Raw genomic sequence first — 22,824 nt, 5'->3', positions numbered from 1 at the left:
CAACACGGTACTCACCCCCTCCCTGAACTAATTCCTACCCAGCACTACCCTCTCCCCCATCCCGACTGATCCCGAAACATAACTGCCGTCTCACCCACACTGACTGCTCCCGAGCCATCTCTGCAATCTCGCCCTCCCTGACTGATCCCTTCCCATCATTGCAAACTCCCCCTCCCTGACTGATTCCTACCCAACACTGCAATCTCCCCCTCCCTGATGGATCCTTACCCAATATTGCAATCTCCCGCACCCTGACTGATCCCGACCCAACACTGCAATCACCTCCTCCCTGACTGATCCCGACCCAACACTGCAATATCCCCCTCCCTGACTGATCCCAAACAAACAAAGTAATTTCCCCCACCCTGACTGATCCCTGCCCAACACTGCCATCTCCCCCACCCTGACTGATCCTTACCCAACACTGCAATCACCCCCTCCCTGACTGATCCCTACTCAACACTGCAATATGCCCCTCCCTGACTGATCCCGAACAAACACAGTAATTTTCCCCTCCCTGACTGATCCCTGCCCAACACTGCCATCTCCCCCACCCTGACTGATCCTTACCCAACACTGCAATCACCCCCTCCCTGACTGATCCCTACTCAACACTGCAATATCCCCCTCCCTGTCTGATCCCGAACAAACACAGTAATTTCCCCCTCACTGACTGATCCCTCCCCAACACTACTATTTCAACCGCCCTGAATGATCCCTACCCAACACTGTAATATCCCCCTCCCTGACTGATCCCGACACAGCACTGTAATCTCCCCCTCCCTGAGTTATTGCTACACAAGACTAAATTCACCAACTCACTGACTAATCCCTACCCAAGACTGCAATATCCCCCTCCCTGACTGAACGCTCGCTAACACTGTAATTACACGATCCCAGACTGATCCTTACGCAACACTGCAATCACCGCCTCCCTGACTGATCCCTATACAACACTTCAATCTCCCCCTCCCTGACTGATCCCAATCCAACACTTCAATCTCACCCTCTCTGACTGATCCCTACCCAACTCTGCAATCTCCCCCCTCCCTGGCTGATCCCTACCCAACACTGCAATCTCACCTCCCTGACTGATCCCTACCCAACACTACAATTGTCCCCTCCCTGACTGATCCCTACCCAACACTGCAATCTCACCCTCTCTGACTGATCCCTACCCAACTCTGCAATCACCCCCTCCCTGACTGATCCCTACCCAACTCTGCAATCACCCCCTCCCTGACTGACCCCTACCCAACACTTCAATCTCACCCTCTCTGACTGATCCCTACCCAACTCTGCAATCACCCCCTCCCTGACTGATCCCTACCCAACTCTGCAATCTACCCACTCCCTGGCTGATCCCTACCCAACACTACAATTGCCCCCTCCTGACTGATCCCTACCCAACACTGCAATCACCCCCTCCCTGGCTGATCCCTACCCAACACTACAATTGCCCCGTCCCTGACTGATCCCTACACAACACTGCAATCTCCCCCTCCCTGACTGATTCCTACCCAACACTGCAATCTTCCCCTCCCTGACTGATCCCTACCCAACACTGCAATCTCACCCTCCCTGACTGATCCCTATTCAACACTGCAATTACCCCCTCCATGACTGATTCCTACCCAACATTGCACTCACCCCATTCCCTGGCTGGTCCCTTAGCAACACTGCAATCTCCCTCCTCCCTGACTGATCCCGACCCAACACTGCAATCACCTCCTCCCTGACTGATCCCGACCCAACACTGCAATATCCCCCTCCCTGACTGATCCCAAACAAACACAGTAATTTCCCCCTCCCTGACTGATCCCTGCCCAACACTGCCATCTCCCCCACCCTGACTGATCCTTACCCAACACTGCAATCTCCACCTCCAGGACGTATCCCTACCCAACACTGCAATCTGCCCCCTCGCTGACTGATCCCTACCCATCACTGCAATCACCCCATCCCTGACTGATCCCTACATTTCACTGTACTCATCCCCTCCCTGACTGATCCCTCCCAACACCTGAAACTCCCCCTCTCTGACTGATCCCTGCCCCACACTGCAATCTCCCCTCCCTAACTTATCCCTACCGAACACGACAAACTCCCGCTCCAAGACTGACCCATCACCAACACTGCAGTCACCCCCTCCCTGAATGATCCCTACCCAACACTGCAATCTCCCCCTCCCTGACTGATCCCTACCCAACACTGCAATATCCCCCCTCCCTGACTGATCCCTACCCAACACTGCAATCACCCCCTCCCTGACTGATCCCTACCCAACACTGCAATCTCCCCTCCCTGACTGATCCCTACCCAACACTGCAATCACCCCCTCCCTGACTGATCCCTACCCAACACTGCAATATCCCCCCTCCCTGACTGATCCCTACCCAACACTGCACTCACCCCCTCACTGACTGATCCCTACCCAACACTGAAATCTGCTCTCCCTGACTGCTCCCTTCACATCATTGCAATCTTCCCCTCCCTGACTGATCCCTACCCATCACTGCACTCATCACCTTCCTGACTGATCCCTACCCAACAGTGCACTCACCCCCTCCCTGACTGATCCCTACACAACACTGCAATCTCCCCCTCCCTGACTGATCCCTCCCAACACCTGAAACCCCCCTCCCTGACTGATCCCTACGCCACACTGCAATCTCCCCTCCCTGACTGATCCCTTCCCAACACTGCAATCAACCCTTCCCTGACTGATCCCTACCCAACACTGCAATCTCCCCCTCCCTGACTGATCCCTACCCAACACTGCAATCTCCCCCTCCCTGACTGATCCCTACCCCTCACTAAATCCACCCCCTCACTTTCTCATCCTTATACATCACTGAATCAAACACTCCGTGACTGATGTGGACACAATAAAGTAATCACCCCCTTCCTGACTGATCCCTACCCACATTGAAATCTCCCTCTTCTGTTGTGATACCGACACACCTCTGCCCTCACAACTCCCCCCTGGAAGGTTACATCGAATGGAATCCAGGGGGCGTTGGTAAACTGCTACACAGTTGGCCTGATGGAAGGAAGCAGTGGATAATAGTCAGACTGGAGGCCTGTGACTCGTGGTGTGCCTCAGCGGTCATAGGATCATAGAATCTCTCCTCTGTGGAAACAGGCCCTTCGGCCCAACAAGTCTACTGGTCCTCTGAAGATTATTCCACCCAAACCCATTCCCCTACTTTATTACGCTACATTAACCCTTGACTAACGCAACTTACTTACACATCCATGAACACTATAGGCAATTTAGCATGGCCAATTTACCTGACCTGCACATCTTTGGATTGTGGGAGGAAATCGGAGCACCCGGAGGAAACCCACGCAGACATGGGGAGAATGCACAAACTCAGTTGATGTAGCATGGAGGCTCAGTGGTTGGCACTGCTGCGTCACAGCGCCAGGGACCCGGGTTTGACCCCAGCCTCGGGTGACTGTCTGTGTGGAGTTTACACATTCTCCCTGTGTCTGCGTGGGTTTCCTCTGGGTGCTCCGGTTTCCTCCCACAATCCAAAAATGTACAGGTCAGATGAATTGGCCAGGCGAAATTGCCCATAGTGCTAGGTGCATTCGTCAAGGGTAAATATGGGGCAGGGAGAATGGCTCTGGGTGGGTTACTCTTCAGCAGGTCGGTGTGGACTTGTTGGGCCAAATGGCCTGTTTCCATACTGTCGGAAATCTAACCCTAACAGGATCTAATCCACACAGAGCACCCTGTGAGGTTGGAATTGAATCCAGATCCACGGTGCTGTGAGGCAGCAGTGCTCACCACTGTGCCACTGTGCCACTGAGCTGGTCAGTGCTAGGCCCATTGCTGTTTGCCATCAATATCAATGATTTGGATGCGGGTGTTTAAGGCATGAATAGTAAGTTTGCAGATTACACTAAAATAAGTGAGGAAGGTTCTCAGCAATTGCAACAGGGCCTTCATCAGCTGGGGAATTGGGCTGAGAAATGGCAAATGGAGCTTAATATAGACAAGGACGAGATCTTGCACTTTGGAAAGTAACATCAAGACAGGGGTTTCATGGGGAATGGTAGGGCCTGAAGGAGTGTAGAGGAACAGAGGGACCTTGGATTCCAGGAGCACGGCTCTCTGAACTCAGGGAAACAGGGCAGTGAAGAAGTCTTTTGGCACATTGGGCCCTTCACCAGTCAGGGCATGGAATATCGAAGTTGGGAAGTTCTGTTGTAGTTGTGCAGGATGTTAGTGAGGCCGCACTTGGAATATTGTGATCAGTTTTGCCCACCTTGCTATCGGAAGGATGTTATTAAACTGGAAAGCGTGCAGAAGAAACTTATTAGGATGTTGCCAGAACTCAACTAGACAGATATAGAGAGAGGTTGAACAAGCAAGGACATTTTCTTTAGTGTGTAGGAGACTGAGGGGTGTCCTGAAAGAGTTGTACAAGATTATGGGAGGCATGGATAGGGTGAATGCACTCAGTCTTTATCCAAGGCTTGGGGAATCGAGGACAAAAGGGCATCAGTTTAAGATGAAAGGGGAAGATTAAAAGGGAACCTGAGGGACAATGCTTTTACCCAGAGGGTGGTACACATACGGAATGAACTACCAGTGCAAGTGGTCGAGGAGGATACATTTAATAACATTTAAAATGCACTTGGACAAATACATGGAGAGCAACGCATTGGAATGATATGGGCCAAGTGCAGGGAAACGGGGTTAGTGTGGATGGGCCAGTTTGGACCAAAGAGCCTGTCTCCATGCTGTCGAACTCTATGACTCTATGAACATACCCAGGTGTCCCATAATACAGAAGCGACCAAAGCAATAGGAACAAGAACCGGTGCAAATGTGAAACAGTCCTGCAGAATTTCACAGGAAGCCAGCCTAGCCTTGCAGTGAAGGGTTCCTGGTACAGGAGCTGTGGTGAGATGTCCATAGAGAACCGGGGAAGGAAGCTGGAAAGCTCACTCCACTGCCGATAGCCTGGAGGACCCCCGGCTGGGATAAGGCAGCTGGGAACACTCACCCCAGGGAAACCTACAGGCTGTGACCGAGCTTGGTCTCCGACACAATGAGCAGGACAGAAGGTTGCAGGAACATGGGACTACTCCAGTTCCAATTGGGAAGAGCCCAATCCAGTGAAAGGAGGGTCTCTGGGGATGGGGAAGCAGCCTCAGGTTACATTGACAATCTGGAAGGACAGTGTATGATCTCCAAGCAGCTGCATGTGTCCTGTACACCTGCAACACGGAGCAACACACATCAGGCCCCAGTAGGGGGTGTCAAGAGCAAATACAATCCCTAGGGAACCAGGACTCCTCCCAGAATGGGATGATGTGTGCCTTTGGGGTTCTACCTCCCCAGGGATATAACGACAGTCCCCACACTGACACATCCACACCCGCTCACAGATGGGGACTCCCACCGCCTTTCTCCCAGGTAACTGCACCTTTTGCCCCCAGCCCTGACCCACAGCCGAACTCAGATTCCATGAATCCTGTGGTTACCCAGTGTAAAGCAGCTTATGGTCTCACTCCGTACACAACAGCCATTCCAGCCACCCAGCTGGTGGGCAGCACCAAAAAGGCCACTCTGTTTGATCCTGTCTCAAACACAGATACATTTTTGGATGAGACAGACTGACAGTCTGTCATACACGGACTGGATGCTGACAAACAAATTAAATTAATCACCCTGTGACTTTGTCCACCAGGCCATTCAGCCCTCCCTGAGGGACAACAGTGAGGGAGGGGCATCCATGATGAAATGAAGGCAGAGGTCCTCACTGCTCGAGAAAAGTCCCATTCCGGGTTAGTGACAAACAACGTAAATATTTGTTCCAGGAGAACACCCACACTAACATGTCTCACTGTCAGTTACAGCAGCTCACCAAGGGCTGGGTTAATGACAGCTGTAAGGATACTTTCGGTGGAGCACTGGCCTTGGTGCGAGAGATTCCAATTATCCCAAGTGACAATGTTAGGATGGGGATCTTTGATGTCGAAAGTATCAGAATTACATTAAAGAAGGTATTTGGATGGGTTATCATGATTCCCTCCCACATGCTGTGGAGATAGAGGGGACATTGACAGGGACCACACTTACGTAAATGTGAAGGAACAGGCCATACCATGGCATTCCCATCGCCTGTCATTAACGAATTCGGCTCCTCTCACATCAAGCTGTGGTCCTAACTGCACTCACCTTGATATATCTCGGGATCCCGGTGGTTAGGATTGCAGGCTGTAACAGATGGGTACGATCATGGTGAATAATGCCTGGATACACCCCCAGGGACTGGAAGGTAGATGGAACTCCCCGGGTGATCACCTTAGTTTCATTCATTTGCAGTGTTTGAGTGTTCCTGGCTGGGCCCAGTATTGATTGCCTGTCCGTAGCTGCTCGGGAGCTGGTTTTGATGGTGAGCTGCCTCCTGGAACTGTTGCAGGTGATGGACCCACAATGTCCTTAGGAAGGGAATTCCTGGAGTTTGAGCCAGCAGGTCTCATTCACTTGCATTTATTCTGCTCAGTGGATGTTGGCTATGCATCACAATTCTGTATGGATTCTCAGAACGGAATATGTTTTGTCAAAACAGTTTGGAGAGCGACAGTCACTCAGTGGTTAGCACTGTTGCCTCACAGCGCCAGAGACCTGGGTTTGATTCCACTCCTGAGCGACTGTCTGTGTGGAGTTTGTACATTCTCTCTGCATCTGCATGGGTTTTCTCCCACTGTTCAATGGTGGGCATTTTTGACAGATTGCCCGTAGTGTCGAGTGATATTCAGGTTAGCTGGAATAGCCATGGGAAATGCAGGGTTTCACAGATATCATCAGGGGATGGATCTGAGTTGGATTCTCTTCAGAGGGTCATTGTGGACTCGATGGGCTGAAGGGCCTGTTTCTGCTCTGTCGGGATTACTATGGTATCACTTATCAGCCATATGACAATCAGTTTGACCAATGTACAAAATGGTTTTCGCTCAAACAGCAGGTTACTCTGACAACAAACATAACCAGCTTTTAAAATTAGGTTTGTAATTCATTGTATAAGCTTCTTTCTATTCAAAAGACTGGGTGGGGGAGGGGGAATGGGTGAAATGTTCCTGCCTCCTTGCTAAAACACAGATAGACAGCTAAGAGATGCTGGGTATATTGGACAAGTTATACTCCCAAATCACAAAAGCCAGACAGCAGCCAGATGGTTATCCCATCAGCATAATGTCAAAGGCAACAGTTTCCCTGGGCAGACATATCCCTAATAACGTCTCCACCAAACAAAGGAGGGCCCAAACAGGAAGGTACCGGGTCCTGCTACACAAAGAAACTAACAGGAACAAGCCATCCAAATGATTAGCAACGCTTCAAACTATTAACTGATTCTCCGAATTGGCCAGAAGTATAGAAAGTTCTGGGAAACCATCCAGAAATGAACAAAACCAGGGATCACATGCAGACTGATCTCTTGAATTTTCTGGAGGTTTTCTGAGGTGACCAACATGGCAAGGGACAGAGACCAGCTCACCATCCAGAGAGAGGGAGAGAGAGAGGGAGAGAGAGACAAGCTGAAGGAAACCTCAGGAGCATGGGACAGAGGGAGTGTGAAAAACCATTGAGAGAGAGAGAGCTGGAACCAACTGGAATACTGAGTGTCACCCCTCCAGTCTGTCCATGCTTTAACGCCTGTTTGTCTCAGTCTGACTTCCCCTTCTCTCTTTGTCCTTCTCTCTCCCTGTCTGTCTCTTTCTCTCAATCTGCCTTTCTCTCACACCCTCCCTCTCACTGTCTGTCTCTGCCCCATCTTTCTCTCATCCCCCTTCTCCATCCCCACTCGCTCTACCTGTCTCTCTTCTTCTCACCCTCCCTTTCTCTTTTTCTTTATTTCAGACCTGAAAGTGCTCACCCAATTTTGACCCCGCTAAAAACATTTGCCCCTCATTTTAACTCTCCTCAGAAATTTATTCCCTTCCCCAAAAACCTTCCCTCCCAAATACCTACCTTACCAACTGTGACCCCCTCAAATATTTTGCTGCCCCCAACATTGCTGTGATCCCCACTCCCTGGGGCAGAGGGAAATGAGTGGAAAAGTGTGGAGCTGGAAAAGCCCAGCAGGTCAGGCCTGACCCATCGACTCTCCTGGCTGACCTGCTGTGATTCCCCAGCTCCACACTTTGTAACTCTGACTCTCCAGCATCTGCAGTCCTCACTTTCTCACACAGGTAAATGAGTCTGGGTTGACTGACTCGCCTGTAACGATTTTAATGTACAGGAAGATCCCAGTCCGAGAATTACAGAAGGTTTACATCACAGATGGAGTCCTTTCTGCCCATCATCCCCCCTCCCCCATTAAATGATCCTGGACCGGTTCAGGATCCTCAGGATTGGCCCCTGAATGGCCTCATTGACTATCCTTCCTGTGGAGACCTCTTCACAACCCTGTCTCAGATTTTGCATCACATGTTATCCCTCCCTCCATCTCTCTCTGACAACAGCCCCTCCTTTCTCCAGCAACCCCAAAACTCCATCAAACCCTCCCCCTGTCTCTGGCTGTCCCACTCTCTCCTTGTCTCCCACTCTCCCCCTTCCAATGCAGACTCACAGTCCCTGGGCTGGAGGACATAGTGCAGAGACTAACTCACCTTTTGACTGACTGCAGTAATGCACAACAAGATCCCACTCTGAAACCGTCGCCAAGTACACACACTGTCCTTCTCCCTCCATATATGCCCTTCTCACTTTCTGTCTCTCCCTGTCTCTCTCACTCTGTCCTTTTCTCACTCCACCTCCCTGACTCTTACTGCCCATTTCTCTCTCTCCACTTTCTCCATCTCCACTCTCTCCATGTCTTTCTCTCTTTTTATCACTCTCCCTTTCTCTTTCTCTTTTTCTTTATTTCAGACACACTCAGAAAAGTACTTCATGTTCCTTCCACTCACCACCTCCCCACAGTGGGTGTAAAACCTAGGAGAGACCAGGCACTGAGGCAAGCTCTTCCCAATGCCCCTTCCCCCAGTCGCTAGGACAGAGCAGAGGGGTCCAGGGAGAAAGAGGGAGAGCAACTACACGAGAGAAAGAGAGATGGATGTACAGACAGTGAGAGGGAGGGAGAGAACAAGAGAAAGACAGACAGGCAGAGGGGGGTAGAGGAAGTGAGAAGAACTGGGAGAGAGCAGACAGAGACAGAGAGAGAGAGAGAGAGAGAGAGAGAGAGAGAGAGAGTTAAACTCCAGGAAGAGAAATACAATGTCAGACAGATACAAGGAGAAAATGGGAGGAGAAAGACAGGGAGAGTTCAGGCAGACAGCAAGACAGAAATCCCAGGGAGAGATATAGGACAGAGAGAGAGAGGAGTTACAACAGCAGAGAGATAGAGCTGAGAGAGTGGGGTGGTAGTGGGGGCTATGATGTTGCTAGAGTGATGTACAGACAGGAATAGCAAGATCCCACAGAGCTGAGAGACAGATGCAGAGAGAGATGAGTTTTGTGAAAGACTGAATGATTAAGCATTCCTGAAAAACCTGGTGAGGTGACAAAGGGGGAAGGGAATCTACTGGGAAATGTAAACAGGACAGAGATGTGAAGGATGGTGAGGAATAGAGATTGAAGGAAAGATGTGGGAGAGAGAACTGGGAAAAACAAAAACAGACATGAGAGCTGCAGAGAGAGAGGGAAGGAGTGAAATCTGTGGGATCAGATCCCTCTCTAGCATTATGCTCCTTTGTCTCTCCCCGTTTCCACAGACGGCCTGAATCCCACAATTTGTGTGTATGTGTATGTGTATGTGTGTGTGTGTGTGTGTGTGTGTGTGTGCTCTCGTCTGATAATTCCTTATCGCAGAATAATTTGATTCTCTGTCTCTGTACTGTCCAGGTTTCAGCTCCCAAATCAATACTAAATCATTCACGATTCTATTGAATAGTAGAGCAGGCTCGAGGGGCAGAATGGTCTCCTCCTGTTCCTATTTCAGATGGTCTTATGTTCTTAACACCACCTCCCAGCTCTTGGTCCCCACACTGGAGGTTATGACTCCACAAGGCCCTGATCTGTAGAGTGCTGCACTCTTCCGTGAGTCTCGGAGGGAACCAGCCTGATTTCGATTGGAGTTGCAGCCTCTCAGTGAGAAGTGAAATCTCCTCGAGGTTCCCCTCAGTCTCTCACTGTAAGGTGGAGCAGGCCAGTCTCGGGGAAGCAAACAGCAGGCCCGGTCTACCCTGTCCTCCAGCTCCATTTCAGAAGGCCACATGGGAGGGGCTTGTTTCCTTCATCAGCTTCCCGTGCTCTCCCTTCTGGGTTAAGGTGGGGGCCGAATGGCCTTGCTCCTGGCTCTTCTTGAGGTGCAGGCTGGCAATGATTGGGTTATACACGGCATGCCCCTGGAGTGAGGTTGGTTAGCTCAGTTGGCTGGTCAGTTAGCTTACCACACTAGCTAAAGTTACTCTGAAGGACTCTCCTTCCCAACCTCTCCCCTCAGTTGGGCCATAGTGACCCTCTGATTAAATCCCCACCAGACCCCACTCTGTAATGAGGAGCTGTCCCATGCTCTGGTAAGACTACGGTGACATTACATTGGTTTGTACCTGGAGCACTGTGTGCAGGACTAGTCACTGCATTGCCAGAGGGATGTTAGTGTGTGGGGAAGGTTTACTGGATGAATCCCCACTGGAATGAACAGCACTCTCTTTCCCCCAGTTAATTCACTCTTGCAGCCTTTGTGTCTTTGGAGACACGAGGACCACCTCACCTGAAATAGCAGCTGGATTTTATATTCATGGGCACCTGATAAGATTGGCTAGTTTACACACACACACACACACACACACACACACACACACTCTCTCTCTCTCTCTCTCTCTCTCTCTCTCTCTCACAAACACTCACTCTCTCAAACATACACACACTCTCACTCCCTCAAACACATACACACACACTCTCTCACAAACACACACTCAGACAGACACGTACAAAAACACATAATCCCTCTCTCACACACACAGACACACAGAGATACGCACACATGCACTCTCTCTCACACACACGGACAGACACTCGCTTTCTGTGTCTCTCTCTCACAGAGATAAGCACACAAAACCACGGTTACTGTACAAACGTGGAGGAAGGTTCAATGGAGAGGTCACTTTCCAAGGACTGAACCCTGATCTCGCATGATGACTGCTCCAGGGAGACAAACAGCAACTGCAAATGAATTGTTGGATCTTCCTGTGCACCGCATCTTGCATCGATAGCATTGGTCTGTTTGGGTGCCTGCTTTTCTAGAGAGTCTCCAAGCATCAAGTGACCATACATTGACAACAGTTTTTCTCCAATCCATGTTTAAGACACATGGTGATGTTATTTTTCACTGATTGTTTAAAAAGATCTGAATCTTTTAAAATGGACGTGGCCTCCATCCCAAACCATTTCCACAAGCCACGCTGACCATCCCTAATCAATCCTTGCTTTTCCAAATCCATGTAAATTGTCTCTCAGAATGCTCTCCAACAGCTTACCCACCACTGACCTCAGGCTCACAGCTCCATAGTTCAATGGCTGTTCCTTGCAGCCTTACTTCAATAATGGCCCATCATTAATCACCCTCCAGTCTTCAGGCACCTCACCCGTTGTCACTGATCGGTCCATCTGACAAGCCCATCTCCATCCTTCTGTAATCTAAGGCTATCATCCTCAGTATTTATCACCCAACCAATCTTCATATCATTCATGAACCCAATGATTAACCCTCCACCATTCAAATCTAAATCTTTTCTATCAACCACATCAGTAAGACCCCAACAGTGAGACATGAACAGACAGAGATTTCTAATTGGGCCATCACTGTCTGTTTCCTGCCACTCAGCATTCTGCGCCAAATTCCTTGGATCTTGAGTTTTTATGTTCACTATCAGTTTCCAGTATGGATCCTGATAAAAGCCTTACTGACCTCCAAGCAGGCGACAGGAAAGTATTGCCCTTATTTAAACACCTGGTCACCTCCTTAAAAAGTGCAATCCCATTGGTCAGACCCGACCCCTCCTTAACACAACCATTCTGACTGTTCTTCATGAACTCCAGTCTCTTTAAATGCTGATTAATTCTATCTCCCAAAATTGCTTCCAACAGACGTCCCACCCACGATATTAGCCTGACTGGCCTGGAGCTGCCTGATATATCTCATGCTCCTTCTTGAATAACAGTACCACATGGTCAGTCCGACGACACCTCTCCTGTGGCCAGAGGGGATTTGAAAATGTTTGCAAGTGTACCTGCTCCTTCCTCCATCACCTCATTTGGTAAACTGAGATACATTTCCACCGTCTTTGGAGATTTATTGGGTTGGAAGAAGGCCAGACCACTCAGAATCATCTCTCTCTCTATATATGCTAATTCATTTAATTGTATCAAGGAGCATCTTCACAATTTCATATCAACCCTGTCCCAATGAGCACTGACAAAATGAATCCATTCACTGTAGCCTCTGGGTCCATGCACAAATTCTCACTGTGTTCCACAACTTACTCTTTCTGTCATTATCAATTCACCATTAATGTCACTGTAAGGTACTTTCAGATTTTTATTTCCTCTCTTAGCACTCCTCTGTCCCAGGTAATTCGCCTGCGATACGATTTGGAGGAGTGTGGATTAGCATTGGGAAGCTAAGAAATGAGGAACACCCGACTGTGCTGAGTGTGGGGCAGTGGGATTCATTTGGGATGAGCACATGGAAGCTGAGGAATAAACCTCAGTCCTGCAGCATGAAAATATACAATTGAGCTGGCAGGTCAGTCACACGAAACGAAAACTTGATCCCTGGGAAAAGAGGGTGGTAACCAAATGAAGGCGGTCTGTTTGAACACAGCCTCTGGAATCTGAACGTGGGGATCATTGCTGAGCAGGGTTTGTAGGAAGCAGAGGCAGAAATATACTGAACAATTTCAGATATTCCTCTTAGACCACAAGACATGGGAGCAGAAATTAGCCCATTCAGCCCATCTGATAGTGTGGCACTCACTCAGTCCTGCCTCTCTTACGATGCAGGTATCCCCCAGACTGATGCGCTGACAGTGCAGCACTCCCTCAGTCATGATCCTCTGACAGTGCAGCACTCCCTCAATACTGACTCTCTGACACTGCAGCACTCCCTCAGTACTGACCCTCTGACAGTGCAGCACTCCCTCAGTACTGACTCTCTGACACTGCAGCACTCCCTCAGTGCTGTCTCTCTGACACTGCAGCACTCCCTCAGTACTGACCTTCTCACAGTGCAGCACTTCCTCAGTACTGACCTTCTCACAGTGCAGCACTGCCCCCAGATTGACCCTCTGACATTGCAGCAATCCCCCATTACTGACCCCCCTGATAGCGCAGCACTCCCTCAGTAGTATCCTCTGACAGTGCAGCATTTCCACAGTACTGACCTTCCGACAGTATGGCACACCTGCAGTGCTGACTCTCTGACAGTGCAGCCCTCCCTCAGAACTGACCTTCTGACAGTGCAGCACTGCCTCAGTACTGACCCCCTGACAGTGCATATCTCCTACAGTACAGTCCCTCCGACAATGCAGCTCTCAACAGTACAGACCCTCCGACATTGCAGCACTCCCTCAGTAATGACCCTCTGACAGTGCAGCACTCCCTCAGTACTGATCCTCTGACAGTGCAGCACTCCCTCAGTACTGACCCTCTGACAATGAAGCACTCCCTCCGTACTGACCCTCTGACATTGCAGCACTACCTCAGTCCTGACCCTCTGACAGTGCGGCCCTCCCTCAGAACTGACCCTCCGACAGTGTGGCACTCCCGCAATACTGAGCCTCTGACAGTGCAGCGCTCCCTCAGTACTGATACTCTGACAGTGCAGCACTCCCTCAGTACTGACCCTCTGACAGTGCAGCACTCCCTCAGTACTGGCCCTCTGACAGTGCAGCACTCCCTCAGTACTGACCCTCTGACAGTGCAGCACTCCCTCAGTACTGACCCTCTGACAGTGCAGCACTCCCTCAGTACTGATCCTCTGACAGTGCAGCACTCCCTCAGTACTGACCCTCTGACAGTGCAGCACTCCCTCAGTACTGACCCTCTGACACTGCAGCACTCCCTCAGTACTGACCCTCTGACAGTGCAGCACTCCCTCAGTACTGACCCTCTGACAGTGCAGCACTCCCTCAGTACTGATCCTCTGACAGTGCAGCACTCCCTCAGTACTGACCCTCTGACAGTGCAGCACTCCCTCAGTACTGACTCTCTGACACTGCAGCACTCCCTCAGTACTGATACTCTGACAGTGCAGTACTCCCTCAGTACTGGCCCTCTGACAGTGCAGCACTCCCTCAGTACTGACGCTCTGACAGTGCAGCACTCCCTCAGTACTGGCCCTCTGACAGTGCAGCACTCCCTCAGTACTGACCCTCTGACAGTGCAGCACTCCCTCAGTACTGACCCTCTGACAGTGCAGCACTCCCTCAGTCCTGACTCTCTGACACTGCAGCACTCCCTCAGTACTGGCCCTCTGACAGTGCAGCACTCCCTCAGTACTGACTCTCTGACACTGCAGCACTCCCTCAGTACTGACCCTCTGACAGTGCAGCACTCCCTCAGTACTGACCCTCTGACAGTGCAGCTCTCCTACAGTACAATCCCTCCGACATTGCTGCACTCAACAGTACAGACCCTCCGACATTGCAGCACTCCCTCAGTAATGACCCTCTGACAGTGCAGCACTCCCTCAGTACTGATCCTCTGACAGTGCAGCACTCCCTCCGTACTGACCCTCTGACATTGCAGTACTCCCTCAGTCCTGACCCTCCGACAGCGCCGCCCTCCCTCAGTACTGACCCTCCGACAGTGCGGCACTCCCTCAGTACTGACCCTCTGACAGTGCAGCGCTCCCTCAGTACTGACTCTCTGACAGTGCAGCACTCCCTCAGTACTGACACTCTATCAGTGCAGCACTCCCTCAGTACTGACCCTCTGACAGTGCAGCACTCCCTCAGTACTGACCCTCTGACAGTGCAGCACTCCCTCAGTACTGGCCCTCTGACAGTGCAGCACTCCCTCAGTACTGACCCTCTGACTGTGCAGCACTCCCTCAGTACTGGCCCTCTGACAGTGCAGCACTCCCTCAGTACTGACACTCTGACAGTGAAGCACTCCCTCAGAAATGACCCTCTGACAGTGCAGCGCTCCCTCAGTACTGATCCTCTGACAGTGCAGCACTCCCTCAGTACTGACCCTCTGACAGTGTGGCACTCCCTCAGTACTGACCCTCTGACAGTGTGGCACCCCCTCCGTACTGACCCTCTGGCAGTGCAACTCTCCCTCAATACTGTTCCGATGACAGTGCAGCACTCCCTCAGTACTGACCCTCCGACAGTGCGGCACTCCCTCAGTACTGACCCTCTGACAGTGCAGCGCTCCCTCAGTACTGACTCTCTGACAGTGCAGCACTCCCTCAGTACTGACACTCTATCAGTGCAGCACTCCCTCAGTACTGACCCTCTGACAGTGCAGCACTCCCTCAGTACTGACCCTCTGACAGTGTGGCACTCCCGCAATACTGAGCCTCTGACAGTGCAGCGCTCCCTCAGTACTGATACTCTGACAGTGCAGCACTCCCTCAGTACTGACCCTCTGACAGTGCAGCACTCCCTCAGTACTGGCCCTCTGACAGTGCAGCACTCCCTCAGTACTGACCCTCTGACAGTGCAGCACTCCCTCAGTACTGACCCTCTGACAGTGCAGCACTCCCTCAGTACTGATCCTCTGACAGTGCAGCACTCCCTCAGTACTGACCCTCTGACAGTGCAGCACTCCCTCAGTACTGACCCTCTGACACTGCAGCACTCCCTCAGTACTGACCCTCTGACAGTGCAGCACTCCCTCAGTACTGACCCTCTGACAGTGCAGCACTCCCTCAGTACTGATCCTCTGACAGTGCAGCACTCCCTCAGTACTGACTCTCTGACACTGCAGCACTCCCTCAGTACTGATACTCTGACAGTGCAGCACTCCCTCAGTACTGGCCATCTGACAGTGCAGCACTCCCTCAGTACTGACGCTCTGACAGTGCAGCACTCCCTCAGTACTGGCCCTCTGACAGTGCAGCACTCCCTCAGTACTGATCCTCTGACAGTGCAGCACTCCCTCAGTACTGACCCTCTGACAGTGCAGCACTCCCTCAGTACTGACTCTCTGACACTGCCGCACTCCCTCAGTACTGGCCCTCTGACAGTGCAGCGCTCCCTCAGTACTGACCCTCTGACAGTGCAGCACTCCCTCATTACTGGCCCTCTGACAGTGCAGCACTCCCTCAGTACTGACACTCTGATAGTGCAGCACTCCCTCAGTACTGACTCTCTGACACTGCAGCGCTCCCACAGTGCTCTCTCTGACACTGCAGCACTCCCTCAGCACTGACCCTCTGACAGTGCAGCACTCCCTCAGTACTGACTCTCTGACACTGCAGCACTCCCTCAGTACTGACCTTCTCACAGTGCAGCACTGCCCCCAGATTGACCCTCTGACATTGCAGCAATCCCCCATTACTGACCCCCCCGATAGCGCAGCACTCCCTCAATCGTATCCTCTGACAGTGCAGCATTTCCACAGTACTGACCTTCCGACAGTATGGCACACCTGCAGTGCTGACTCTCTGACAGTGCAGCCCTCCCTCAGAACTGACCTTCTGACAGTGCAGCACTGCCTCAGTACTGACCCTCTGACAGTGCAGCTCTCCTACAGTACAATCCCTCCGACATTGCTGCACTCAACAGTACAGACCCTCCGACATTGCAGCACTCCCTCAGTAATGACCCTCTGACAGTGCAGCACTCCCTCAGTACTGATCCTCTGACAGTGCAGCACTCCCTCCGTACTGACCCTCTGACATTGCAGTACTCCCTCAGTCCTGACCCTCCGACAGCGCCGCCCTCCCTCAGTACTGACCCTCCGACAGTGCGGCACTCCCTCAGTACTGACCCTCTGACAGTGCAGCGCTCCCTCAGTACTGACTCTCTGACAGTGCAGCACTCTCTCAGTACTGACACTCTATCAGTGCAGCACTCCCTCAGTACTGACCCTCTGACAGTGCAGCACTCCCTCAGTACTGACCCTCTGACAGTGCAGCACTCCCTCAGTACTGGCCCTCTGACAGTGCAGCACTCCCTCAGTACTGACCCTCTGACAGTGCAGCACTCCCTCAGTACTGGCCCTCTGACAGTGCAGCACTCCCTCAGTACTGACACTCTGACAGTGAAGCACTCCCTCAGAAATGACCCTCTGACAGTGCAGCGCTCCCTCAGTACTGATCCTCTGACAGTGCAGCACTCCCTCAGTACTGACCCTCTGACAGTGTGGCACTCCCTCAGTACTGACCCTCTGACAGTGTGGCACCCCCTCCGTACTGACCCTCTGGCAGTGCAACTCTCCCTCAATACTGTTCCGATGACAGTGCAGCACTCCCTCAGTACTGACCCTCTGACAGTGAAGCACTCCCTCAGAACTGACCCTCTGACAGTGCAGCACTCCCTCAGTACTGACCCTCTATCAGTGCAGCACTCCCTTTTTAGTGACCCTCTATCAGTGCAGCACTCCCTCAGTACTGACCCTCTGACAGTGCAGCACTCCCTCAGTACTGACCCTCTATCAGTGCAGCACTCCCTCTGTACTGAACCTCTATCAGTGCAGCACTCCCTCAGTACTGACCCTCTGACAGTGCAGCACTCCCTCAGTACTGACCCTCTGACAGTGAGGCATTGCACGTATACTGACCCTCCCACAGTGTGGGGCACCTTCATACTGACTTTCAGATGATGCGGCACATTCTCTGATCATTCAGTACTCCCTCAGAACTGACCCTCTGACACTGCAACAGCCCCTTGGCCCTGCGCCCCTGACGGTGCTGCAATCCCTCAGTACTGACCCTCTGACAGTGCAGCACACCTTCAGCACTGCTCCTTTTACACTGTAGCACACCCTCAGAAATGACGCCCTGACACAACAGCATTCCCTCAGTACTGACACTCTGACACTGCAGCACTCTCTTTGCACTGACATTTCTACAATGTGGCATTCCCTCAGTACTGACCCTCCGACAATGTAGCCCTCCCTCAATACCGATGCGCTTACAGTGCAGCACTCCCTCGATACCGACCCTCCGATAACGTGGCATTTTCTCAGTACTGACTCTCCGACAGAGCAGAACTCCCTCAGTACTGACCCTTTGGCAGTGCAGCTCTCCCTCAGTACTGACCCTCTGAAACAACACTCCCTCAGAACTGACACACTGACCGTGTAGCGCTCCCTCAGTAATGACCCTTTGAGTGTGCATCACTCTCTCAGTACTGACCCTCTGGCAATGCAGAAATCACTCAGTACTGACTGTCCGACACATAGTGTGGTGCTCCCTCAGTACTGACCCCCTCACAGTGCGGTGATCCCTCAGTACTGACCCTCTCACAGCGCAGTGATCCCTCAGTACTAATCCCCTCAGAGTGTGGTGCTCCCTCAGTCCTGACCCCCTCACAGCGCGTTGATCCCTCAGTACTGACCCCCTCAGAGTGTGGTGCTCCCTCAGTACTGACCCCCTCACAGTGTGGTACTCCCTCAGTACTGACCCCCTCACATCACGGTGATCCCTCAGTACTAATCCCCGCAGAGTGTGGTGCTCCCTCAGTACTGACCCCCTCACATCGCGGTGATCCCTCAGTACTAATCCCATCAGAGTGAGGTGCTCCCTCAGTACTGACCCCCTCACATCGCGGTGATCCCTCAGTACTGACCCCCTCGCAGTGCGGTGATCCCTCAGACTGACCCCCTCACAGCGCGGTGATCCCTCAGTACTGACCCCCTCACAGCGCGGTGATCCCTCAGTACTAATCCCCTCAGAGTGTGGTGGTCCCTCAGTACTGACCCCCTCACATCGCGGTGATCCCTCAGTACTAATCCCCCTCAGAGTGCAGTGCTCCCTCAGTTCGAACCCTTTCACAGTGCGGTGCTCCCTCAGTAGTAACCCTCTCACAGTGCGACACTCTGACAGCATGGCCATCCATTAGTACTGACCATCAGAGAGTGCGCACTTCATCATTACTGACCCTCTCACTGCCCAGCAATCCCTCCGTCCTGACTCACTGACAATGCAGCACTCCGTCCATACTGACCCTCTGACAATGCAGCACTACCTCCACACTGATCCTCTGTCAATACAGCACTCCCTCCACACTGACCCTCTGACAATGCTGCACTCCCTCCACACTGATCCTCTGATAATGCTGCACTCCCTCCACACTGATCCTCTGATAATGCTGCACTCCCTCCATACTGACCCTCTGACAATGTAGCACTCCCTCCACACTGATCCTCTGACAATGCTGCACTCCCTCCACACTGATCCTCTGACAATACTGCACTCCCTCCACACTGATCCTCTGTCAATACAGCCCTCCTTTCACACTGACCCTCTGACAATGCTGCACTCCCTCCATACTGATCCTCTGACAATGCTGCACTCCCTCCACACTGATCCTCTGATAATGCTGCACTCCCTCCACACTGATCCTCTGATAATGCTGCACTCCCTCCATACTGACCCTCTGACAATGCAGCACTCCCTCCACACTGATCCTCTGACAATACTGCACTCCCTCCACACTGATCCTCTGTCAATACAGCCCTCCTTTCACACTGACCCTCTGACAATGCTGCACTCCCTCCATACTGATCCTCTGTCAATACAGCACTCCCTCCACACTGACCCTCTGACAATGCTGCACTCCCTCCACACTGATCCTCTGACAATGCTGCACTCCCTCCACACTGATCCTCTGATAGTGATGCACTCACTCAGTACTGACTCTCTGACAGTGTGGAAGTGGCCCTATACTGACCCTCCGACAGTGTGGCCCAATCTCAGGACAAAACCTCTGACAGTACAGCACTCCATCATAACTGATACTCTGACAGTACAGCACTGCCTCAGTACTGACTCATTGACAGTGTCGCACTCCCTCAGTACTGACTCATTGATAGTGAAGCACTCCCCCAGTACTGACCCTCAGGCTCGGTCCTGCTCCTCTGACAGTCCAGCAGTGCCTCAGTACTGACCCTCTGACAGTGTAGCACTCTCTCTGTACTGACCCTCTGACAGCGTAGCACTCTCTCTGTACTGACCTTCTGACAGTATGGTGCTCCCTCAGTACTGACCCTCTGTAATTTTTGACCCACCCTTAGCTTCTTCATTACGCTGATTTGAACAGAGGTAAAGAAACAGAGTTAGTGACCATCCACCGTCACCCTGTAATAAAACTTATTTTCAAATGTGGCTTGTATGTGATTCCCACAGCCTCTAATAGTTGCCTGGAAGGTGGGGGTGGGGTGTACTCTCCTGCTGCAGTCCTTGGGTGTCCCACAGTGATGTTAGGGAGGGAGCTCCAGGAGTTTGACCTGAACCATGTAAAGAGCTCTCTTACTGGAGTGCCCTTTTTAAAGTTGGGAAGTTATTATAGACCAGGAGGACCCGAGAGCTGCTGTCTTGTCAGGGAGAGAGGCTGGTGGGTCACACACCTCAGGTGAGAGGCGAGGTTGAGAAGCTGGGGCCTTCATGGTAATTTCAGACATGATAGAGATTGAACCAACAATGTTGGCATCACGAACCTGTTAGCTGTGGTAACAGACCCCCCTTTGTAGCAGAGGGATTCAATCCCTTTAATAGAGCAAGCTGGAGAATTCAACACTAAAATCAATCTGTACGGACGCACTAGAGACCTGAAACATCAATACAGAGATTGCTGAAGAAGCTCAGCATGTCCAGCAGCATCTCTGAAGGGAGAGGGAGAAAGAGACAGAGAGAGAGTTCACCTTTCAATCCAGTGATTTCTGCGGGAAAGTTCCTTCAGAACAGACCGTTTTGAGGAAGAGTCACTTGGAATGCGAATTGTTCCTCTCTCTCTTCACCGTTGCTACCTGCTGAATTGTGCTGAATTTCCCCACCATCTGTTTACTTGAGAACTTGACCTGATCCAAGCGTCACTGAGTAATTCAGTCTGTGTTCAATGCCCTGAGGCTGCTTCTGCTGAAAGTTGACAAACAGGTTTAAGGCTGTGTAAGGTATTGTGTTCGGAGGGCGGGCTACATGGGAGAACAGATACAGAACAAAGGCACACGGAAATGTTAGGTCTGAGCTGTTCCTTCTGAACTAATATCACAAAGTTACATTGATCAGGATCTTTGTGAAGTGCCTTTGTCAAGTGACCCTTCCTCAAAACCCTGAGATTGGGCCACACTGTCAGAGGGTCAGTATCGGGCCACTTCCACACTGTCAGAGAGTCAGTACTGAGGGAGTGCTGCACTGTCAGAGGGGTCAGTACTGAGGGAGTGCTGCACTGTCAGAGAGTCAGTACTGAGGGAGCACCACACTGTCAGAGGGTCAGTCCAGACGGCAAGCCTCCCTATCAGAGGATCTGCACTGAGAGAGCACTGCACCATCAGAGGGTCAGTACTGAGGGAGTGCCTCATTGTCTGAGGGTCAGTACTGAGGGAGCACTGCACTGTCAGAGGGCCAGTACTGATGGAGCGCTGCACTGTCAGAGGGTCAGTACTGAGGGAGTGCTGCACTGTCAGAGGGTCAGTACTGAGGGAGTGCTGCACTGTCAGAGAGTCAGTACTGAGGGAGCACCACACTGTCAGATGGTCAGTCCAGACGGCAAGCCTCACTATCAGAGGATCTGCACTGAGAGAGCACTGCACCATCAGAGGGTCAGTACTGAGGGAGTGCCTCATTGTCTGAGGGTCAGTACTGAGGGAGTGCTGCACTGTCAGAGGGTTAGTACAGAGAGAGTGCTACACTGTCAGATAGACAGTACCCTGAGGCACTGCTGGACTGTCAGAGGTGCAGGACCGAGGCAGAGGGTCAGTACTGAGAGAGTACTACACTGTCAATGAGTCAGTACTGAGGGAGTACTACACTCTCAATGGGTCAGTACTGAGGGAGTACTACACTGTCAATGGGTCAGTACTGAGGGAGTGCTACACTGTCAATGGGTCAGTGCTGAGGGAGTACTACACTGTCAATGGGTCAGTACTGAGGGAGTGCTACATTGTCAATGGGTCAGTACTGAGAGAGTACTACACTGTCAATGGGTCAGTGCTGAGGGAGGACTACACTGTCAATGGGTCAGTGCTGAGGGAGTGCTACACTGTCAATGGGTCAGTACTGAGGGAGTACTTCACTGTCAATGGGTCAGTACTGAGGGAGTGCTACATTGTCAATGGGTCAGTACTGAGAGAGTACTACACTGTCAATGGGTCAGTGCTGAGGGAGTGCAGTACTGTCAGAGGTTTTGGCCTGAGATTGGGCCACACTGTCAGAGGGTCAGTATAGGGCCACTTCCACACTGTCAGAGAGTCAGTACTGAGGGAGTGCTGCACTGTCAGAGGGTCAGTACTGAGGGAGTGCTGCACTGTCAGAGAGTCAGTACTGAGGGAGCACCACACTGTCAGAGGGTCAGTCCAGACGGCAAGCCTCCCTATCAGAGGATCTGCACTGAGAGAGCACTGCACCATCAGAGGGTCAGTACTGAGGGAGTGCCTCATTGTCTGAGGGTCAGTACTGAGGGAGTGCTGCACTGTCAGAGGGTCAGTACTGAGGGAGTGCTGCACTGTCAGAGGGTTAGTACAGAGAGAGTGCTAGACTGTCAGATAGACAGTACCCTGAGGCACTGCTGGACTGTCAGAGGTGCAGGACCGAGGCAGAGGGTCAGTACTGAGAGAGTACTACACTGTCAATGAGTCAGTACTGAGGGAGTACTACACTGTCAATGGGTCAGTACTGAGGGAGTGCT

The 22,824-nt window shown here is 51.8% G+C and overlaps 1 long non-coding RNA gene across 1 annotated transcript in view; it reads right to left on the bottom strand.

The window, feature by feature from the left end:
* LOC140470084 (uncharacterized) overlaps window positions 1-21,039 on the bottom strand; it is a 104,273-nt gene extending 83,234 nt beyond the window's left edge. The window contains exon 1 of the long non-coding RNA XR_011956359.1: window positions 20,843-21,039. This is a non-coding gene — a long non-coding RNA (uncharacterized lncRNA). The remainder of the gene's footprint in view (window positions 1-20,842) is intronic.
* Window positions 21,040-22,824: the final 1,785 nt, after the last annotated feature.

The sequence above is a fragment of the Chiloscyllium punctatum genome, chromosome 50, assembly GCF_047496795.1.
Source record: "Chiloscyllium punctatum isolate Juve2018m chromosome 50, sChiPun1.3, whole genome shotgun sequence".
Classification (NCBI taxonomy): domain Eukaryota; kingdom Metazoa; phylum Chordata; class Chondrichthyes; order Orectolobiformes; family Hemiscylliidae; genus Chiloscyllium; species Chiloscyllium punctatum.
The sequence above is the reverse complement of the archived record's forward strand: the minus strand, read 5'-3'. Positions and strand labels throughout refer to the sequence as shown.